Source organism: Bos grunniens, chromosome 4, assembly GCF_055505025.1.
Source record: "Bos grunniens cultivar Pamir isolate PY7600 chromosome 4, Bosgru_T2T1.0, whole genome shotgun sequence".
NCBI lineage: Eukaryota > Metazoa > Chordata > Mammalia > Artiodactyla > Bovidae > Bos > Bos grunniens.
The window spans coordinates 64,776,992-64,789,476 of record NC_141168.1 but is presented as its reverse complement, the minus strand read 5'-3'; the positions used below and the strand labels follow the sequence as shown (position 1 = coordinate 64,789,476).

At 39.6% G+C, this 12,485-nt stretch overlaps 1 long non-coding RNA gene across 3 annotated transcripts in view; it reads right to left on the bottom strand.

Annotated features, from left to right (window-relative positions):
• LOC147374269 (uncharacterized) overlaps positions 1-12,485 on the bottom strand; it is an 83,554-nt gene that overhangs the window by 60,581 nt on the left and 10,488 nt on the right. For all 3 annotated transcript variants that reach the window (XR_015162576.1, XR_015162575.1, XR_015162574.1), the window contains exon 2: positions 1,885-1,965. This is a non-coding gene — a long non-coding RNA (uncharacterized LOC147374269). The remainder of the gene's footprint in view (positions 1-1,884; positions 1,966-12,485) is intronic.

Genomic DNA, 12,485 nt, shown 5'->3' with positions numbered 1-12,485 from the left:
CTGCCCCTTTGCCTGCACTGTCTCACATAGGATCATTTCAATTATACCATTTTATGATGCCTACATTTATGTACTCTCACTGTCCTCTTGTTCATCAGTCAGGGCCCCAGTAGCAAAAAAGATGTTACAGAAAGCTACATAATTTGAGAAGAGCTTAATAATGAGAATATTTACAAAGAAATGATTGGATCTAAAGGAAACCATAAGGGTGATGCAGTACCTTGGAAGTTACCTCCCCTAGGCCATAACAGGCAAGAGTAGTGAGCAGTTACCCAACCTGGAGAGGAGAGCTATATGGATAGGGTTGCCGGACACTCGGTACAGGCTTTGCTGGATGCCAGCCTGTAATGACCAAACTAGGAGGTGGGAACTGATATCTCACCCTCACTCTTCTTTCCTCTGATCACTTACAGGTATCTCCCATTGGCCACATTTACCTGGAAGCCAGAGGGCAAAGCTGATTAGCCTATAAGGGGCAGCTTCCCAAAGCCCAGTGTAGCAGCAAGAAAGGTAGAGGGGGGAAATGGCGATGCAACAAAAGAATTCAAGCACATCCTGCAAACCCAAAGTTTTCATTTTACTACAGTGGCCATTATCTCCTGCCTGGATTATTTCAATGTCCTGCTAACTGGTCTCTGCCTCCAGTGTTGCCTCCTTCTTGTCTATTGTTCACACAAGACAGAGTGACCTTTCTAAAAGTATAAACCTGCTTATGTCATTTCCCTAATAAAGTTATCCAGTGGCTCTCCCATTGTTCCTGGGATAAATTCCAAACCACTTAACATGTGTTTTATGAGGGCTTTGACTATCCAGCCTTGAAGATTTCTCCAGTCTCATTACTCACTGTTTTCCTGGTTACTTTCCACATAAACTGAAGGGAATTTAAGTCCTCTAATAAGTCAAGCTCACTTTCTGATCTATCTGCATGATTGTCCTTTTGCCTGAATGCTTTTTGCCACCATCTCTGCAGGTTTAGCTCAAGACTACCTCCCAAATGTCTCCTCCTCTAGGGAGTTTTCTCCATCCTCCCAGAATTAGGTCATATGTCTTCCTGGAACAGCTCCATCTGCTCCAGACATGGCACTAATACATTATTTTAATTGCCTCTTTACTTATCTATTCCCCCCTAGAGAATCTAGGCTACTTAAGCACAAAAGATTATATTGTTCATCATTGTCACCCTGCCTCCAACCCAGGCTTGGCATCATGTGGGCACCTGGGGAACATTTACTGAATGATTAAATAAACTAAGAGGAAAAAAGTCCAATCTCTTAATCAAAACTTTCAGACTCTCTGAAACCTACCTGACATTACCTAGCCACCCTCACCTTATATTTATCCTATCTCCAATATCTATTTCCCCCATTCCCACTCCCATCATGAACTCATCTGTCCAACAATCTTTCTTCTCTAGGGAGGAAATTAAAGATCCCTTTTCCTTCCCTACTCCATCTCCTAAATAATGGATTAGAATGTAGGCCTCCCATTCTATCTCCAAGGAGAAGGAATGTGATCCTTGATTACAACACAGTACAAGAAGGTAGAGTATTAAAAAGACTGAAAGACTACTCAAATATAAAGATGGTTCCTTGGGGCTTTTTTTCTTCCTTTCAAGAGACTGAAAGGTAAGGCGGGTGTCCAACCTGCCCCTCTGTTTTCGTGCAGTGAAGAAGACAAGCCTGCAAGTCCTTCCCTTCCCCCACATCACACATAGGCACTGAGGCAAATCCTCTCTTACACACTCTTCACACTCTTCTGTGTCTTGCTATCATACGGGCTCACAAAACACACTGGAGTTGTAGGTAATCTTAGAGTCCAACCTTCCAGGGCATACCACTGAGGTTTAATGCCAAGTCCTCAGATTATAATCGAGGGTTAGCTTACCTGGTTTCCATTGTGTGAATTGCTTTCTTGGGATCTCAAGCATCAGGTACTTCATTTGAGGTAAGACTATTTTTCTGTGAACTAGAAAAATACCATCTTGTCAGTTTTTGAAGTTGTTGCTGTTTCAATTTTTTTCTTTTTTTCTTTAAGTACATGGTAAAAAATTCAAAACTGTATAGTGAGGTAAGTGTCTTTTCTTCCCACGTTCTGTCACCTGGGAATTAGAAGTGTCTGCTAATTATATTTTACTACTATCATATCAATCTCAGAATTGATTGAGTATTCTGGTGGCAGACAACAGGTGGGAAAACAGGCAGGTGGCCTCAGACAAATGATCACAAGCCCAGGTTTGACTTGGGGGAGAACTTTAATCTTTTTAACCCTGTAAATGTTATGAGGCTGACAGCACAGAGATAACCAGGATGCAAGGAGAGCTTGGTCAATGCCAAAGCAAAAGGCAGATCCAATTATTAGAATATGGGTATGAGGCCAAAGTTAGATTAGTCACACAGATGACGAATGATGATAGATCCCACCACGACCAGCCAACTACTCCTCACATCTCCCCAGATCAGGAAGATGAAGTAACTTTCAGAGGCTAGAAAATCATGGCAGAAGGAAGGCAAGCACAGCAGTATGGAAACAACCATTGTTACACCGGTATATGATTTGTCTTGTCTATCAGTTAAACCATGAACACCTTGAAGCTAAGTACCAAGGTTTTCCCTATATTTGTTCTCTGTAATAAACAACATTTTACCTAATTTCTGTGTACCCACTACTTGAATTATAATTTTGTCTATCAAAAAGTTTACTGTCTGAAGTAGAATGTGCTAGTCACTCAGTTCAGTTCAGTTCAGTTCAGTCGCTCACTCGTGTCCGACTCTTTGTGACCCCATGAATCGCAGCATGCCAGGCCTCTCTGTCCATCACCAACTCCTGGAGTTCACTCAGACTCATGTCCATCGAGTCGGTGATGCCATCCAGCCATCTCATCCTCTGTCGTCCCCTTCTCCTCCTGCCCCCAATCCCTCCCAGCGTCAGAGTCTTTTCCAATGAGTCAACTCTTTGCATGAGGTGGCCAAAGTATTGGAGTTTCAGCTTCAGCATCATTCCTTCCAAAGAAATCCCAGGGCTGATCTCCTTCAGAATGGACTGGTTGGATCTCCTTGCAGTCCAAGGAACTCTCAAGAGTCTTCTCCAACACCACAGTTCAAAAGCATCAATTCTTTGGTGCTCAGCCTTCTTCACAATCCAACTCTCACATCCATACATGACCACAGGAAAAACCATAGCCTTGACTAGACGGACCTTTGTTACTCAGTCATGTATAACTTTTTGCGATTCCATGGACTTCTCCAGGCAAGAACACTGGAGTGGGGTGCCATTCCCTTTTCCAAGGGATCTTCCCCACCCATGGATCAAACTCAGATCTCCTGCATTTCAGGCAGATTCTTTTACCATCTGAGCCACTTCCCCCCAAAATTACAAGTGTTTCTGAAAACTGGAATGAAGCTATTTTTCTGGTATACACACCCTTTGCCTGCAAGTAGCTAGAAGCAACCAGATTCAGTTCAGTTCAGTCACTCAGTCATGTCTGATTCTTTGTGACCCCATGAATCGCAGCACGCCAGGCCTCCCTGTCCATCACCAACTCCCAGAGTTCACTGAGACTCATGTCCATCGAGTCAGTGATGCCATCCAGCCATTTCATCCTCTCTTGTCCCCTTCTCCTCCTGCCCCCAATCCCTCCCAGCATCAGAGTCTTTTCCAATGAGTCAACTCTTCGCATGAGGTGGCCAACGTACTGGAGTTTCAGCTTCAGCATCATTCCCTCCAAAGAAATCCCAGGGCTGATCTCCCTTTGACACAAATGTCGTAATCAAACTAAACTCCCCCATTTTGACCTTGAATCAAAATGTCAGCAATATGATTAACTGACTGTTTAGAGTAAAAGATAATCATTTCTGAGAGGTCAAGTATGATTCACAATTTTGCATTCTTTTCAGGGGTTTTTATACATACTGTGATTGGATACACCAGAACAATTTAATATCATCCAGAGTGACATCAACCTCAATGCAACCCATTAGGCTACTTATGAAAAACCTTCCATGAAGGCTGAAATACCTTCCAAGTGTGCTGCTCAGGAAAATGTGAGTTTTAATGTCTAAATTATTAAGAGTTGAGGGCTTCCCTAGTGGCTCAGATGGTAAAGAATCCACCTGCAAGTCAGGGACCTGGATTCGACCCCTAGGTCAGGAAGATCCACTGGAGAAGGGAATGGCAACCCACTCTAGTATTCTTGCCTGGACAATTCCATGAACAGAAGAGCCTGGTGGGCTACAGTCCTTGGAGTGACAAAGAATCAGACATAGTTAAACGACTAACACTTTCACTTTCACTTTACTGCTGCTGCTGCTAAGTCGCTTCAGTCGTGTCCAACTCTGTGCGACCCCATAGACGGCAGCCCATCAGGCTCCCCCGTTCCTGGGATTTTCTAGGCAAGAGTACTGGAGTGGCTTGCCATTGCCTTCTCACTCAACTAGGAGAGAAATAAAATAACTAACACTTTTTATTATCACTTTCACTTTATAATGCTCAAAGAAACAGCCCTTCCACTGTAACCCATTACTCTCCTCTCTGCCCATTTCACTCTAGCTTCAAAGAGGCCAGGCTTGCCTCAAAAACATTAAAACCTTCCCTTTTCCCTCTCCTTGTGTATTCTTGCCTCAGATAGCTACATGGCTGACTCCCTCCAGCTCACTTCCTCAATGTTCCCTGTGTGGAGCCACCTTCTCCGACCACAGAGAAATCTATGATTTTATGGTACCTATGCTTCCTCAGGGATCAATGCAAAGAAAGAGAAAAACAATAGAATGGGAAAGACTAGAGATCTCTTCAAGAAAATTAGATAGCAAGGGAACATTTCATGCAAAGATAGGCTCAATAAAGGACAGAAATGTTAGGGACCTAACACAAGCAGAAGATATTAAGAAGTGGCAAGAATACACAGAAGAACTATACAAAAAGGATCTTCACGACCCAGATAATCATGATGGTATTATCACTCACCTAGAGCCAGACATCCTGGAATGTGAAGTCAAGTGGGCCTTAGCATCACTACGAACAAAGCTAGTGGAGGTGATGGAATTCCAGTTGAGCTATTTCAAATTCTGAAAGATGATGCTGTGAAAGTGTTGCACTCAATATGCCAGCAAATTTGGAAAACTCAGCAGTGGCCACAGGACTAGAAAAGGTCAGTTTTCATTCCAATCTCAAAGAAAAGCAATGCCAAAGAATGCTTAAACTACCACATAATTGCACTCATCTCACATGCTAGTAAAGTAATGCTCAAAATTCTCCAAGCCAGGTTTCAGCAATATGTGAACTGTGAACTTCCAGATATTCAAGCTAGTTTTAGAAAAGGCAGAGGAATCAGAGATCAAGTTGTCAACATCCACTGGATCATGGAAAAGGCAAGAGAGTTCCAGAAAAACATCTATTTCTGCTTTATTAACTATGCCAAAGCCTTTGACTGTGTGGATCACAATCAACTGTGGAAAATTCTGAAAGAGATGGGAATACCAGACCACCTGACCTGCCTTTTGAGAAACCTATAGGCAGGTCAGGAAGCAACAGTTAGAACTGGACATGGAACAACAGACTGGTTCCAAATAGGAAAAGGAGTACATCAAGGCTGTATATTGTCACCCTGCTTATTTAACTTATATGCAGAGTACTTCATGAGAAACGCTTAGTTTTCAACATTCAGAAAACTAAGATCATGGCATCTGGTCCCATCACTTCATGGCAAATAGATTGGGAAACAGTGGACACAGTGTCAGACTTTATTTTTCTGGGCTCCAAAATCACTGCAGATGGTGATTGCAGCCATGAAATTAAAAGATGCTTACTCCTGGGAAGGAAAGTTATAACCAACCTAGACAGCATATTAAAAAGCAGAGACATTACTTTGCCAACAAAGCAGTCTAGTCAAGGCTACGGTTTTTTCAGTGGTCATGTATGGATGTGAGAGTTGGACTGTGAAGAAAGCTGTGCACCAAAGAATTGACGCTTTTGAACTGTGGTGTTGGAGAAGACTCTTGAGAGTCCCTTGGAATGCAAGGAGATCCAACCAGTCCATCCTAAAGGAGATCAGTCCTGGGTGTTCATTGGAGGGACTGATGTTGAAGCTGAAACTCCAATACTTTGGCCACCTGATGTGTAGAGCTGACTCATTTGAAAAGACCCTGATGCTGGGAAAGATTGAAGGCAGGAGGAGAAGTAGATGACAGAGGATGAGAGGGTTGGATGGCATCACTAACTCGATGGACATGGGTTTGGGTGGACTCTGGGAGTTGGTGATAGACAGGGAGGCCTGGCGTGCTGCGTTTCATGGAGTCATAAAGAGTTGGACATGACTGAGCAACTGAACTGAACTGATGCCACTTTGTATCTATTCATTATTTACTTCTTTTGTCTAACTGAAATTTCTGTCAAGACAAGGACTTTGTTTTATCCCCCACTGTCTGTAACAGCCATTCAAGACCAGCTATATGTCAAAAACAATTTTAAAGGACATGGTTATGAAAGGAGTTTATATTATAGAAGAGTGAGAGGTAGACAATAAAAGTACACAAGTAAAATAGCATAATAGTTCAGACAGTACCCAATGATTTGAAGGAAATAAAACAAAGGAATGTGATAAAGAGTGACTAAGGGTTTATTTCACTTTCTGCCTAAGGGTTGGAGGGTTAATTTAAGTGGTCTGGTGGGGAAGATTTAAGGACGTAACATGATTTGAGATGAAAATTATTGACATATGAAAGAGATAGCCATGAGTGGTCCTGGTGAGCACTCCAGAAAGAGAAAGTGCAAAGAACTCAGATCAGGAATATCTTTGACAAAAAGAAGCATAAATTTCACTGTGTCTAGAGCTTCATGAATGACAAGACGAAATGGGAATGGCAGGCAGAGGGAAGTTCATACAGAGCATTGTAGATCATGTTGAAGCATTAGATTATCTTGCCACATATATGTAGAATAGATGATAGGTGAGCAAGAACAGAATCAGCAGGGAGGTGTATCCTGGCATTGTTAAGGGAGATAACAATGACTTGGACCATGTGTAGGCAGGGAGAAGTGGAAAAATGAAGATAGTAGAGCTGGAGATAGCAGAGGTAACAAAGTGCTGATGGACAGAATATATGCAGTGAAGGAAAAAGGAATCAGGGATGACTCCTACACTTTGGTCCAAACTTATTTGGTGGATGGATGGTATTTCCACTCACTAAGGCAAATATTCAGTGCTTGTCACATAATTAGTGCTTAATAGTTATTGAACATATCAATCAATATTGAGGTTCTAGGTGAAATTTTGTTTGAACCAAAAACAGTTCTGATGAAAACAGAGGTTGGAAACAACTGCAATTAGAGAGATTAGAGTTGTACACACTAGCTTTAATATCATTTGGCTGAATTGGAGGCGATGGCTCTTCTATTAACAATGGGTACATGCATTCAGAGCTGGCTTCTGGTATAATGAGGGTAATGGGTAGTCCTTAACAGGTTTGAATATTATACCCTATGAAGCAAGGGCAGTTTGGTTGTGAAGAATTGTCAATTGTGAGAAAAATGGCTTAGTCAAATACGGTACAGGTTGATGTTGATTAACAAGGAATTATATAAACTAAAAAATCAAAGAGTGAACAGAAGTTTTAATTTCATCTAGGGACGATGACTGTGTCCCCCAAAATTATTTAAATCCTTTTTAATAAAGTAATTTGAGACCTTCTAGGCATGCCAGTTTTGTAGGAAATTAATCCCTAGAAATTAGATGGAGAATGAGAGACTTTGCAAGGTATAGCAAAGTCCTTTACTGAGGGTCTTGTAAATCATACCATAGAAGCAGTTACCTTCTTTTTATTTTTTAAATTTCTCATGTATTTTATTGAGATCTTTATTTCTCCATGTAGCTTTTGTTTGTGTTTTTTTAATCCTTTTTCAAATTCTTTCCCCATTTAGGTTATTGCAGAATATTGAGCAGAGTTCCCTGTGCTTTAACTATACTCAAGGCCACCCATGGGTCTGATTGATTGAAAAAGTTATTGTGTTTGGAGAGATTATCCACCTTGCAGAAATACTGGCAGAGAAGTTAGAGCACAACCAAAAGCAAATACTTTATCTCCTGATCAACACTGGAACTTCAGGTTGCTCAGACCTGGGTAATCTAGAACCCTGCTGGCTGACACTGACCAGGCAGCTAATAGGAATAGCGGCAGCCGCACAGCTGCCCAGGATAGAAACCTTCTGGGGCATCTGCAGTTGAAGATTATAGATGTCCACTGGTGTGTCCTCTCAGGAAAGTTAGAACTCAATTTCAGCAGGATTATGAGGTTTAATTGATTAGTGCTGCTAAAGTGTGTACTATCTTGTTGTAGAGTTTGTAGTCTTAGCTTTGTAGTTTTAGGATTGAGTTATTTTTCTCCCAAGGGAGACATGTGCAATTTTCTCAAGTGATAGCTTTAACCTAATACCTTTAGTGGTTAAAATCTTGATAGTTGAAAGTTAACGGGTTTCTAACAAGCTATTCCCAATATGTGCATAATTTGTTTTGTTTTCTTTTTCATGGTAGTTCCACCTTAAGGTTGAATTGGATAAAACAAAAGAAATGCAAATTTCTTCTTCAGAATTTGGTTTCTGAGACAATATCAAGTGCCAGACTTATTGTTTAAAAACAATGGCATTTTCATTTTCATTGAAAAATACTATCATTTTCTGGCTATAAGAATTAACTATACTGAATTAAAATTCTACCACCTTGTATCTATGTAAACTCAGGCAAGTTACTTAATTTCTGTTTAAGTCTTAATTTCCTCATCTATAATACAGAAATAACAATAATTGTGACTATTAAATGAGATAATGCAGAAATGAGTTAACACTTATTTGTCAGATATTTTCTGTCAGTTTATTTTTATTATTAAATGTTTTGAGAATTGGTTTTATCCTCCTACTAAATAATTAAATGTGGATATTTAATTTAAAGGACCAAACTTGAGCTCCAAAACATGAGTGAAGACAAGTATTTTAAATGATGTTTCAATTTATTTGCTGTTATAACTTTGTGTCAAATCTGTCTAGTTTATCTGGCAGAACACCAGCTAAAATAAAGTGATTACTATCCTGACAATTCTAATTATCTAATCTTTTAAAGATCCTAATGTTGGTGTTGTTTAGTGGCTAAGTCATGTCCAGCTATTTTGTGACGCCATGGACTGTAACCTCCTACACGGCTCTGTTCATGGGATTTCCCAGGCAAGAATACTAGAAAGTGAAAGTGAAAGTGAAGTCACTTAGTTGTGTCTGACTCTGCAATCCCATGGACCATAGCCTACCAGGCTCTGCCGTCCATGGGATTTTCCAGGCAAGAACACTGGAGTGGGCTGCCATTTCCTTCTCCAGCAGATCTTCCCACCCCAGGGATTGAACCCTGGTCTCCTGCATTGCACACAGATGCTTTACTGTCTGAGCCACCAGGGAAGGGTTGCCAATACCTTCTCCAGGAAATCTTTCTGGATCTCCAGGGATCGAACCAGTGTTTCCTACATTGGAAGGCAGATTCTTTACTGCTGAGCCACCAGGGAACCCAAAGATCTTAATGCACATACACATTTTCACAGAAATCTTTGAAAGCTTCAGCTTGTTAGTTAAGGAATGGCCTGTTTGACAAAAATCGGTTTTTGTCCATATTTACAGAGCAAAAGGGCACATGCTACTGTTCTATTTGTTGAAATAACCTGGGTCAATTCCTAATTTTACTTTCTATGATAGTCTTAAAGAAGAACAGTATACTTATATTCAATTCAGTATCCTTCTCTATCCTGCCATGTGTAAGGCACTGAAAAAAAATAATTAGGTCACTAAAAAGTAAGAGAAGCAGCTGCATCTACTGTATAGCTTGTCTATACCAGAAGCTGGTAGATCCTGAGAAAAAGGCTGTTTCAATAATTAAGAGAGCTTTCTCAGTCTCTAATATAAACTATAAAGTAGTTTAGTGAATGAGTGAATATGTATTGAGAACACACCACTCCCCAAAAATCTAAATCTACATTTAAACCTAATAATAAAATATATTTAAAGCTATAAAATGTAGCTCTTACTTTTTTTGTTGACCCTTGAAATTGTCTTAGGCTCTACATTCAGCCACACCTAACCAGGACTGAGCCATACTCTGCCACAAACAATAGGAAATTCAGAACAATATGCTCCCTAGCAACAGAGTAAATTCAAAAGTTTTTATGGTAGAAAAGTAAACTTTAGTTGAGTTTGTCCTTTGGACCACTGAGCAAATTTAGAATAACAGAACCTATTTTTCTTTTGTACAAATACTTAGGAAAAAAACACAACAAACATCTTTACAACTATAGAAATGTATGTATTAAACTTTATGTAGTATAATGCCAATATTGTAAAACAATTATCCTTCAATTAAAAGTAAAGAAAATTTTTTTTAAATTCTATGGATTATAATGAAAATAAAATTTTGAATAGCATAAATATTAACAGTCATGGTTAATGACTTTTTTAATCAATCATGTCTCTTTTCACAAAACATCTTGTTCGTTATGCTAAATTAGTATATATAAACAAGCAGAGTTTTATCTGTAAAAAATAGGTGGTATATTTAGTTTTATAGATTTACATACATATATAATATGGCTGGATGGCATCACTGACTCGATGGACTTGAGTCTGAGTGAATTCCGGGAGTTGGTGATGGACAGGGAGGCCTGGCGTGCTGCGATTCATGGGGTCGCAAAGAGTCGGACACGACTGAGCGACTGATCTGATCTGATCTGATAATATATATATATATCAGAATCTAATCAAAATATGCTGCTTTTATTAAAAAGCAGCAAGCTAATAAATTAGCCTGCCACAAACTAACATACAAGCTACTTTCAAGTTAACAAGTTAGCCTGCCAGTTTTATGGGTATTGGTAGAAGACATGAAACCCTGGATCAGAGATAAAGGACAAGTTATTACTCAAAGCAATGGCAATAACTAGACTGTTAGCATTTGCACTGATACCCAGACCCACCATTCCCATAGCATTTAATAAAAACAGGGGTACCCTGACCTTAGGGAACACAAATCTTGTGTTTGTGAGAGTTCCTGCCCATTGCTCCAGAGAGAGATACTATCTCTATCTTCCTACTATAAACAATCCTACCCTTTCCTTTGGAGGAGACAATATCTCCATCTTCCTAACAAACATCCTTGAAAATATAGTTGAGAACAAAAAGTAGTCACTGCCTTGCTTTATAAGAGGTGCAGAAATGCAAGACTCCTGAATAATTGTCTCTCAACAAATCTAAGCAGTGATTTCTGGGGAAAGAGGTTGAAAGAAGAGAGAGAATCCTCTCCTGGTGACTTTTCTGGGGCTGAGGTTAGAGGAACCCTCTTCATCCTGGGTAATCTGATGAGAGAGTTTAGTTTGGGGTGCACTTCTACTGCCACATGTGGCCTGACAAGAAGAAAATTCTATCTCCTATTCTTCCTTTTTGCCCTCTCTCAATCTCTCAGTTTCCCAGAACATATTTTAGTTGCGGTCTTGGCATCCTGAAGTCTGACTTGGAAATCAGTTACCTTAGAAATAATTTACAGCGTCAAATTCCCTGACTATTCCTCTCACTGCCTCCAATCTCAACCTCCCCAAAGGCCCTATTAACCCGTAATGTATCTGATTTATAGAACATTCAGTTTCAACTGCATTTTAAATTAAATAAGCATGGCTGGCTAGCTGGAGACCATAAGCACCACTTATGCCATCTCTAGTATGGGAAAATGTGTCTTTATTAATGAATGCACTTAAATGATTTTATCAGCCATGCCTCTTATTATATTGTATCTCTGTATTTAAAAATCAAGTTTTTAGCATGTTATTAAATTCACTTTTGCTAATGTCTGAAAGATGGCACTATTTTCTGTGGCAGCAAAAAAGTTATCCCAAGCCAAAAGCCTGGAGAAAAAGTAGACTTACTAACAGGAGATTAAAGTTAAGTGTAAGAGCCAACATGCTGTCAAATTATTGTATTCTCTCCCTAGAGAAGTATGGTGGCCAAAAAGTAGTCGGTAAAACCAATAAATATTTTAATGATAATTCACAAAATCCTTGAAAAAGTGAATAGCTTATAATATGTCAAAGAGAAAAAATAAACAAGGAATTATAACTCTCTCACCGGACAAGGATTGTACCTCTGAGAACCTCCCTGAGTATTTCCAATTTACATTCAAATTCTCATATTTTGAAGGGCTCTTGCTATGCAATAGAACATTACCACTTGTCATCAAAATATTCTCTGTGATATTTGACTTTCAAGTTTACTTTGCTTGACTTCACCCCCATTGCACAGAGCAATAGGATCTTTTCTTATCTGCATTCCCATTTAGAACTTGTAAAACATTATCATTTTGTATCAATTCTTATTTTTTTTAAATTTATGTTCCTTTATTTCTGGTTGAAAATAATCCAATTAGCTCTATTTTTCCTGTATGAAGACATTAGACTGAAAGCAGACTAGCAACGCCAAAT